Source organism: Pipistrellus kuhlii, unplaced genomic scaffold, assembly GCF_014108245.1.
Source record: "Pipistrellus kuhlii isolate mPipKuh1 unplaced genomic scaffold, mPipKuh1.p scaffold_m20_p_14, whole genome shotgun sequence".
In the NCBI taxonomy this organism is placed as follows: domain Eukaryota; kingdom Metazoa; phylum Chordata; class Mammalia; order Chiroptera; family Vespertilionidae; genus Pipistrellus; species Pipistrellus kuhlii.
This window is the reverse complement of record NW_023425449.1, coordinates 30,869,464-30,880,757: the sequence shown is the minus strand read 5'-3', so window position 1 is coordinate 30,880,757 and position 11,294 is coordinate 30,869,464. Positions and strand designations below refer to the sequence as shown.

At 40.2% G+C, this 11,294-nt stretch overlaps 1 non-coding gene across 1 annotated transcript; it reads right to left on the bottom strand.

Moving 5' to 3' along the window:
* Positions 1 to 5,198: 5,198 nt before the first annotated feature.
* LOC118718728 lies at positions 5,199 to 5,337 on the bottom strand. Its single transcript, XR_004987907.1, has one exon. It is a non-coding gene; the product is annotated as a small nucleolar RNA SNORA62/SNORA6 family (small nucleolar RNA).
* Between the last annotated feature and the right edge of the window lie 5,957 nt (positions 5,338 to 11,294).

The window sequence follows — 11,294 nt, the reverse complement described above, 5'->3', positions numbered from 1 at the left end:
GGCCGCCTCCTGCGCACACACACCTCCTTCCCCATCCCCCACTGCGGATTGAGCCCATAACCTGGACATGTGCCCTGACTGAGAATCGAACTGTGACATTCAACCACTGAGCCATGTTGGTCGGGCAATTTATGTTTTCTTTACATAACTAATTGCAAGAACTAACTTACCATACCATAAGATTATCCTTCAAGCAATAGGATTGTTACTGGCTAACAGCTTAACCCATTATGGTTCCTTGATGATGGCAGCTGACAATTATAGGAAATACATTTTACTTAAGTACTATTTAGTTTCTTATGATTTTCTTATTTGTGGCTAGATATCTGAGAGTATCACACAAAGTGATGAGTGGACAATGCCTGCGTCTAACAGGAGTGGCCTTGTCATCTCCCTGAAGTTGTTGGTGGAGGCAGGCCGCACTCTTCGAGTGCTTCCTGCCTCCTCTCAGCTCTATCAGAAGCATATTATTTATACTATTGCCTTTAATTTTCAAAACCGCCCATTGCTTGCAAAGGATCTATCTCTCTCTGTCTCTCTAAAAAACAAACAAACATACATACAAACAAACAAATACCCCATCGCATCAATATTCCCATTTCACAGATAAAGAAACAGAAGTCCAAAGAGATATATAACCCTACCCAGGCCACACAGCAGGAAAGTGGCAGAGCTGAGTCCATTTCATTTGAAGCCCATGATCTTTCTAGAGCTTCACAGAGCACCCAATGTGTGGTGCTGGGTGAAAGGATGGTGCTGGGTGCAAGGCACCTAAGACCACATGTAGAGAGTTTACAAACGCAAATGCCTAAAGTGCCCGGGAGGCACCTCAGATGCTGAGGGTCAGAAGAGGTGAAAGTAAGATGAGAAATGGCAACTGACATCAGTCTTTGTGAGTGGCAGGAGCTGTCTGCCTTCTCTGAAGGGAACGGCTAATAGCAGCTATCAGCTGATTGTTGCTATATAAGATCACGGGCCCGATGTGGCCAGGTACATTAATTTTTCAATACAAGCTAGCAGTATACATCTTAATGTGAGATGGCATAATTTAAAAATGCTAGGAACAAATTCAAATTTTCTTAAAATACCGTACAGGCCAAATAAGCCACATCTATCCGGTAAATCTGCTCCGGGGGCTGCCAGTTCGAGGCCCTAGGGATCCATACCGACCCAGGGAGTGGTCCACAGCCAGGCAAAAAGAGAAGCCCTGGGTGGATTGGACTGGTTTTGATTGAGCTCCTTGAGTGAGGAGGTGCCCTCATTTTGAACAAGGGACGCTTATTCTAGGGCACTGAAGCACATCAGAGAAGGGAATATGACTCAACCTTTTCCCAGAATCTTCTTAAAGAGACCTGTCTAACCAATAACTAAAGCAACTCTAAATATATGAACCCACGTTATTTTTCCCTTGCCTCTATGCTAATGCATAAGCACTTCATTGATAGATATGCTTACCTGCCATATTTCTACATGATAATTAGTAGCAAGATTATGTTAGTTATTTTAATAAAAAAACAGCTTAATTAATAATGTGAATCCAATTTTTTAAGTAAACTACAGTCATGTGCCCAATAACTACATTTCAGTCAACAACGGATGGGATCCACATATACCATGGAGATCCCATTAGATCATAATGAAGTTGGTGCTCATAATTATCACCTAGTGACACAGTAGCCATTGCACTATTACTTTTATGTGTTTGTGGTGATGCCTCATGTGAACAAACCTACTGCACTGCCAGTCGTATAAAAGCATAGCACATACAATTATAATAGTAGACTATACCATACGGGCACTGTGTAAGTGCATTCTCCAAGACTCACACAACAATGAAATGACCCAACAACACATTTCTCAGAATGCATCCCTGTGTTAAGCAGCACATGACTGCAGCTGTAGAGTAAGAGGAAATGGCACAAAACGTTGAACGTATTTATTCAAAATAGTACAATATCAAAAACAGAAAACTACAGTTAAAACTTACTGATATACGTTTGAAGTAGAAAGCTCTGATGTGAGAACCTAGTTGCAGGACACACTGAGGAATAAGCAGATGTAGGAGGCTGCAGGTGATATAGTAGACATCAACTTCACCAATGTGACTTTTCCCCAGCAAAGCTCTGCAACACTGGGACAGCCATGCGGAGGCAGTCAGCTAGACTGAACCTGGGTTGTGAAGGCTCAAGAAAATGACAATAAATCAGAGGAAGAGAGCCTGAGTGAAGGCCATGACATTTACACTTGATAAGGAAAGGAGGTAACAGGCAGAAAGTCAAGGTCAAGGGCACAGGGGACTTAAACAGTTAGAAAATGAGGTTACCAAAAACTTACCACATACACTATTATATTTTACATTTTAAAGTATACTGCAATTTTCAAAGCATGTTAAAAAGTACATTTTATTTTTTACAGCAGTTTCAGGTTCACAGAGTTCAAATATACCCTTGTTCCCACACATACACAATCTCCCCTACTACTGACATAGTGGTATATTTGTTAAAATTAGTGAATCTACAGTGATACATCATTATCACCCAAAGACTACATTAGCGTTCACTGGCGTATATTTTATGGGTTTGGATAAATGTATAATTACATTAATCCACCATTATAGCACCAGACAGAATAGTTTCACTGCCCTAAAAACCCTCTGCCTGTTCATCCCTCCCTTCCTGCTAACCTCTGGTAACCTACAGTAACCTACAGTATCTTTTTTACTGTATCCAAAGTGTTGCCTTTCCTAGAATGTCACATAATTGGAATCATACAGTATATATAACCTTTTCAGATGAACTTCTATTAATAATATGCATTTAAGACTCCCTCTACCTTTTCATGGCTTAATAGCTCATTTCTTTTTAGCACTGAATAATATTCCTTTGTATCACAGTTCATCCATTCACTTAATAAAGGACATCGTGGTTGCTTCCAAGTTTTGGCATTTATGAGTAAAGCTGTTATAAACTCCATGTGCAGGCTTTTATGTGGCAATGCATTTTTACCTTCACAATCTGAATATTAGAGCACATTTTAAAAATTGCATCCTAACAAGCCGAATACAGCACACCAAATCAAAATATTTATCAATGTGATGGTAGTTTATCCTTCACATATGCAATGAAACAACAAAATCGAAAAATACTGCCATCTTATATAATAAAAGGCTAATATGCAAATCCGTCCCTCAGCAGTTGGACTGATCAGGAGTTTGATCACTCACTATGACATGTACTGACCACCAGGGGGCAGCAAGGAACAAAGGAAGGCCTCTATTGGCCCTGATTGCGGGCCAGGCCTAGGGATCCTACCCGTGCATGAATTTCGTGCACAGGGCCTCTAGTATTAGAAATAAAAGATTATCTCAACTAATGTTTTGAGGAATTAGCTCTCTATTTTGTCACTTCTCCCTATCTTCCTTCTGCAATCCTCAACTCTTAACACAGCATGAAATAGTGGATCAATGGATACTGTAGGCAAGTTGTTTACGTTTGTGTCTGCTTGAATATGAGGCTTTGACACTTAGGAGATGCATGGCTTAAATCAATTTCCTCACCATCTTTGTGTCTCCTCTTCCTCATCTGTAAAACAGAGATTTTTAGTAGTGTTTTCCTCATGGATTAAGTGAGTTTATACCATAAAAACTCTTAGAATAACACCTGACACATACATGTTTGTCAAATAAAATGAATAATGTGTGCCTGGATCTCTTATGTGAATGTTGGTCTCAAAGGCCTGTACATATTCTGATTATAGGTTTCTCAGTTGGGTCAAACATTCAGGTCTACTAATTGATTTTTCCCCCTCTACCTACAAGCCAACAAGTTAGCCTGTTACTTTTTCACAGATGCTGAAAGAAGACAGGAGACAATGTGAGTCAGAGAAAAAGATTTGTTTTACGCACAATACAACATGAAAAGCATGCACATCAGAATGCTTGCATGAATCCCTCTTGCCCCCAAGGTCCACGGGGGTGATGAAAAGGGCTGAATAGATGCCAGATGTGCAGTGGGAAAACAGCGAGCTTGGGAGGACCCACTGCTTTTCTAGCGGGTGGGAAGCTAAGCTTGCTCTATCCCGGAGGGAGATGTTACTTCGTCCCTCAAGATTGCTGCCAACACAACCGTGGATAAATAGAGTGATGTGGTAGAAAGCCTCCAATATGTCCCATAATGGTTCCTGCCTTCTGGCATTCACTCCTGCAATTAAAGATTTTGCTTCTGAAATGAGGTTATAAAAAGACTATGGCTTCTGTCTTGGACACACTCTCCCTTGCTCACTCTGGGGAAGATAGCTCCAGCCCATACCTATGGCTAATGTTTTTCTGGTATATACTTACCTGTTATATGGACTGAGAGAGGACAGCTGAAGCCACAGTAGCTTGAGGGTTCAACATTGTCAAAAAATAAATGTTTGTTGCCAAAACCGGTTTGGCTCAGTGGATAGAGCATTGGCCTGCAGACCTGAAAGGTCCCAGGTTCGATTCCTGTCAAGGGCATGTGCCTTGGTTGCGGGCACATCCCCAGTGCGGGGTGTGCAGGAGGCAGCTGGACGGTGTTTCTCATCAATGTTTCTAACTCTCTTTCTCTTCCTCTCTGTAAAAAAATCAATAAAATATATTTAAAAAGAAAAGAAAAGAAATGTTGTTTTAAGCCTTTGTTTCAGAGTAATCTGTTATGTGATAGTAGATAATACAAGTGGTCAGGGTCTTGCATGCTTGACAAAGAGGGGCTTGGGAGATCCATAGATAAGTTTCTCCCAACAAGGGGAAGCTACAACCTCTGTAAAGGGGTAGACAATACCATCTTCCTAGAAAAGGGCTGACATGCCTAGGGTCCAATATCTAGGAAAGAGGCAGACAATGAGATTGGAAACTAGAATTTGGAAGGAAGTCCTTAGCTGGAACTAGCCTTATCCATTTGGGGACTAATTTTTGAAGAATCTTGTTTGCTTGAGGACATAGTGCAGGAAGAAAAAAAAAAAAGGCATGTGCTTAGTGTATGCAGTGGGAAGCAAAGTAGGGAGGAATCCTCTTATGGTGTCAAAAGCTGACGTGCCTATACTGCATTTAGTGAACCACATTATGTAGTTGTATATTGCTCCCTGTACTCATTTGCCTTCTGTTCAGCTGGAGCCCTTTGTAAACTTTTGTTTAAATATTTTCTGGGTCTTATCTGTAATACTTTTCCCCCCCACATACTTGTAGCAAGAAGTACTATCAAATTCCACTCATTGGGCGAGAGACCCTTGTGTTGTTTGCAAAAACCTTCTTCTTGTGTAACACACTACCTATACTTGAGAGTCAATGGGCCAACTCAGGCTCTAATGATGTGCAGGTTATCTGTAATACTTATTCCACAGTATTAAAAGGGAAACATTGCCCCCTGGAGGCCAGAATGGCAATGCCCAGAGACAACCCTTTTCCCAACGGAGAGGTAGGAGAAGCTAGGATAGACAAGGGAGATGCCTAGGTTCTTCATAAGTGTTAAAATAAAAATAAAATTAAAAAGAGATAAAATTAAAAATCAATTTGATTTAACGCTTTTAAAAATGGCATAAACATATGTGACTATGAGGTGATGGATGTTAACCAGACTTATTGTGATGTCACAATATATACAAAAGACTGATAACATCCTGTGCTGGTTTATATCCATACACTGTTGGCATAAGCACACAGGTTTTGGGGATGGCAAATTGGAAGGACTTAGAATTTTACATGTTTCTTTGACCCAGTAATTCTACTTTTTGGAATCTAGTGTACTGAAATATTCCTACATGACCCTAAAGCTATATGTACCCCCCAAAAAAGTCACATAAAATTTGTAAAGGGCATGATGGGGGCACAACCTAAATGCCAACCACTAGGGGAGTGGGTAAATAAATTATGGTCCATGGCAGAATATTCTCAAATGGCTGGGAGATTGTACTAGGTAACTCCTCAAATCTCTTCTATCTCTTCCAAATTTAGGCCAATTCATCCCAGACCTTGCCTTGAGGCTCCAGCCCATGTTTATGGCTAGTGTCTTTCTGGTCTACTGCTCTGTACATTTATCTGTTATAGGACTAAGAGAGGACAACTGAAGCCACAGTAGATTGAGGGTTCAAGAATCCTGACTCCCAACCCTCTGTCACTTTCAAAATATCTAATGTGTTTCTATCAAACGTCTCCTACTTTAGGGCCTGATCTAATAGCCAAATTTACTTAAACTACATTTTAAAATCAGTCTCATCTATTATCCCTTATGTCTATATAAGTTAAGTAGGGTATGTCCATCTTACACGGAAAAAAAACTATGCATCAGAAAAATTAAATGGTTTCTCTAGCTTGTAAGTGGCAGAACCAGGATTAAGTCTAGAATGTGGAAGCACAGGTTCAATGAAGATACTGCCCCCCCCCCTTTTTTTTAAATAAATGAAATTACATTAGATATCAATGCAAATATGGTTTATGCTGGATTTGGAATTACACCTTGCATTTGAATCAAACTAATAAATAATTCAAAAGGATTAACAGTAGATGATTTTTAAAAAATCCTTTTACTTTAAAATGGCAATATTCATGCACAATAACCTGTTGAAGCAACAAAGCAAAGAGAACTAGTGATCTAATTCTAGTTACTGCAGGTCACTAGATTCAGCTCCCCTGGCAAAAGAGGCTAATGATAGCAAAGAAATCAAAGTTGTTCCTGCTCAGAGACAGACGTTGAGGTGAAAAAAACATGCATTGTTAAAGTGGAACCAAATTTGGCTTTTACTGATGTTATCTCCAGTTCAAACTATTTTTAATTTTTCTAATTTCTGAGGTGAAGAGAGCTGAGGTTAGCAAGTTAAAGCATTATCTTAATTGTTTTTAAAAACATTTGACAAACTGTGCTGTTTTCAGGTTATGTTAATTTAGTAATAGTAGACAATTCACAGTGAGTAAGCAGGTCAGGACCTGAGAAGACAATGATAAAATTAAAACGTTAAGCCCAAGCATTCTTATTTAACAGACTGCATATATGTGCCAAGTGTGGGGAATGTTTATGGTTCACTGGACTGTGTTGTATGCCAGACACTTAGAAGAAACCTTCCAGAGAGATGGCCTAACTTATTGGAAATTAAGGCTCAAACCCCATGTTTTTTCCTTTTAAAAATATATATAGCTGAAACCGGTTTGGCTCAGTGGATAGAGTGTCGGCCTGTGGACTGGAAGGTCCCGGGTTCGATTCCGGTCAAGGGCATGTACCTTGGTTGCGGGCACATCCCCAGTAGGGGGTGTGCAAGAGGCAGCTGATTGATGATTCTCTCTCATAGATGTTTCTAACTCTCTATCCCTCTCTCTTCCTCTCTGTAAAAAAATATATATATATCAATAAAATACATGAAAAAAAAATATATATATGCATATGTTTTATTGACTGGAGAGGAAGGAAAAGGAAAGACAGAAACATCAATAAGTGAGATTAATTGATTGGCTGCTTCCTGCAAGTCCCTTACTGGGGATTGAGCCCATAACCCTTCATGTGCCCTGTCGGGAATCAAACTGTGACTTCCTGGTTCATAGGTTGATGATGCTCAACCACTGAGCCACATCAGCAGGGCTTTAATTTTTTTTATTTTTATTATGAAACTAGAGGCCTGGTACATGAAATTCGTGCACAGTGAGGGGAGACGGGGAGGGTCTCTCAGCCTGGCCTGAACCCTCTCACAGTCTGGGAGCCCTTGGGGGATGTCTGACTGATGCCGAGGCAGGAGAGGCTCCCGGCTCCACCGCTTCGCTCGCCAGTGGTGAGCCTGGCTTCTGGCTGAGTGGCACTCGCCCTGTGGGAGCGCACTGACCTAGGGGGCAGCTCCTGTATTGAGTGTCTGCCCCCTGGTGGTCAGTGCACATCGTAGCAACGGGTCATTCCGCTGTCCAGTCAATTTGCATATTAGTCTTTTATTATATGGGATATTTAGACATTTTCCAGGAAAAGGAATCTATAAGTCAGTGGCATTTTTAAAAAAAGGCAAAAACAAAGAAGAAAACAGGAGAAAAAAGAGAAACTAGCAGTGCTCTGGATTTTAAAAGATCAAATAATAGTGTGGATCTTAATTAGATTCTGATTTGAACAAATGAACTATGAAAATACATATTTGCTATTATAAACATCTTTCTATAACCAAAAAAATGTTGGTTATAGACCTGGAAATAGATTTTAGCAATAAACTGTCAGTTTTGAGGTATATAAGCAAATGCTCATATTTTAGAGATGGATTCTCAATATGTGAAGGAATGAAATTACCTACTTGGGATTTGCTTTTCAATATTTCAGCAAAGGAAGAAAAAAAGTGGAAGGTGAAGTAAATTTCAGCAAACTTAACAATCGTTGTGTAATTTCCAAAGTAATGGAAATTTACTGTACTCTTTTTATGAAAGTTTAAATTTAAAATATTTTTTTTTACAAATTATCCACAAATTTAAATTGGGGGTGAGGTTAAGGTCGTAACTCTAGACCTTTTAGACCTGTGAAGTGTCTGTTATGATCAATCACGAACTGTATATCTAATTATTGACAGATTAAGTCAGTTGATTTTAGTAAACTCTATTATAGGAGGGAAATGTACTCTGAAGTCACCACAAACTTCCATTTGCCAAAGTTCTTTTGAATGGCATCCCTGCTTTCATGCTTGATCTCTAGTCATTCTCCACCTCTAGCTGGAATTATATTTAAACCCATAATTCCAACTCTAGCTGGTTTGGCTTAGTGGACGGAGTGTTGGCCTGAAGGGTCCCAGGTTTGATTCTGGTCAAGGGCACATACATGCTGGGATTGCGGGCTCAATCCTCAGTGGGGGGCATGCAGAAGGCAGCTGACCAATCATTGATGTTTCTGTATCTCTCCCCCCTCCCTTCCTCTCTGAAATCAATTATATATATATATATGTAATTTATTATATATATATATATATATATATATATATATATATATATTTTTTTTTTTTTTTTAAAGACATACCGTAATTCCAATCACCTCATTCTCTGATTAAAACCCTCAGTGGACTCCAATTTCTGGAATAAAATAAAAAGTTCTAACACAGCTCATACAGCCCTATGTGAGGTAGCCCTGCATCTCTACTGCCTCCTCTGGGCCACTCATTATGCTCCCACCTCAGTGGCCTCTTTCAGCCCTTCAATGGCTAAGGTCTATCCTGGCCATGGCTTTCCCTGAGCTGGTCACTCCTCTTGGAACATCCTCCCCTCACTTTTCCACAGTGCACCCATTGTTTTCACCTTATATCGATAGAAATAGTTCTTTTCTCCTGTAGCAATTTTCACAATTTGTTTGGGTTTATTTGTTTCATGTCTATTTACCCCACTGTTCTCCATGTGTGTTCTGATTACCACAGTCAACAAGATTCTATTTTTATTGAATTCAGTTAAGAAATATTTCTTCCCAACCTTCCAGCCCCATAGGTATCATATGAATATTGAAATTGGATGGAAGGAATTTGATGAATATTATCCAAAAAGTTGACTTATTCTTCAGAGAAATTAGGGCGGAGGGAGCAGAGCGCATCTGAGAGGAGAAATATTAATGCAGCAAGTGATGATTCAGTTGCAGAGCGAAACCTAACAAAAAGGAGTCAGCCCACTGTGATTCTCGGTGTGTTTCAGCTCATGAACTTGTATTGCTCTGTGATGCCTTTTCCTCTCAGTCAGTGCCCTGACTTCTGTCCTAGTCCTCTGCTGTGCAATGAAGCACAGCCCTCCACCCCCAGGGGGAAGGATCAGGGAAGGGATCCAGACAACTGACTGGGATCTCGCACTCCCGTGCCAGGGAGCAAAAGTTGGCAAAATACATGCAAATACGTATACATCCACAATCAGAGTGTTTTGTGTTTTTGTTTTTTTTTAATCACAGGGAGTTTTTAACACACTAGTTTAAAAATTGAGAGCTCAAACATACAAAATTTGAACAAGACAGTTAACAACTTTGAGCTACTGGACTTATATATAATTGCACACCTTGTGATTATTTTTAAAGTTTAACACTATAGCCAAAACCGGTTTGGCTCAGTGGATAGAGCGTCAGCCTGCAGACTGAAGGGTCCCGGGTTCGATTCCGGTCAAGGGCATGTACCTTGGTTGCGGGCATATCCCCAGTAGGGGGTGTGCAAGAGGCAGCTAATCGATGATTCTCTCTCATCAATGTTTCTAACTCTCTACCCCTCTCTGTAAAAAAATGAATAAAATATATTATAAAAAAAAAAAGTTTAACACTATATGGTGCTTACAATGTTCCAGGCACTGTTGTAAGTGGTTTATAGCAGCTTATTAAAGAATTAAAAAGTACACATTCTTATTTATAAAAGTGATCTTGTACCAGGTCACAAATAAGTCTCAACAAATAACAAAAATTCAATAGCTAAGGTAGTAAAAGAACCAAAACAAGTAAGATAGCAGGTTCACTGACACAGACCAGAAGAGACAGAAAGGGAGAGAGGGGACGGGTGAAATGAGGAAGTGTTAGCTCTACAACTGCACTGGTACAGAAGAAAAGTATAAAAATCAACACAAGACATGGCCAAAGGCATATCCAAACCCACAGTCTGCCAGAGAAAGAGTGCCAGAGTTTATGCTGCCCACTGGCGTTTTTTTTTTTGCTGCCTCATCTCATTTTCATACCACTTCTGTTAAGTACAATTAATTATGCCTATTTTGTAGAGGAAAAAGCCCAGGGAAGTTAGTGACTGGGCCAACATTACACAACTCCTAAGTGACAGAGCCAGGAGTTTACCTCAGGTCTGCCTGACTCCAAAGTCCATGCTCTTTCCACATCACCATGTTTATAAAAGTCACAAAAATATAAATACCATAAAATTCCACTTACTCAACACTCTTGGGATGAGTCATGCTGCACAGATGAATAAGGGAAAGGCCGCCCGCAGGAAACACTGTTCACAGTCTCCGAGGTTAGAGCAGAGAGGACTCCAAAGCCTGTGCGGAGGAAGCTGCTCCTCCCCGTTTCTCCTCCCTCTTGGGGTTCCGGCATTGGAAGCCCAGCACACCTGGTGTCTAACTGACACGCACTTCCAGTGGAAGATGGCCACAGATTCCCTTTTATGTAAAAAACAAACAAACAAACAAAACACACACACACACACACACAAAAATCCTCACTTGAGGATTATTGAGTACAAACCCCAACCAGGGATTGAACTTGCATCCTTTTTGGGTGTACTGAATGACACTCCAACTGAGTCGTCCGGCCAGGGCTCCTTTTTCCTTTTTGCCCCCTCAAAGCACAAATCAAATAGACTGATAA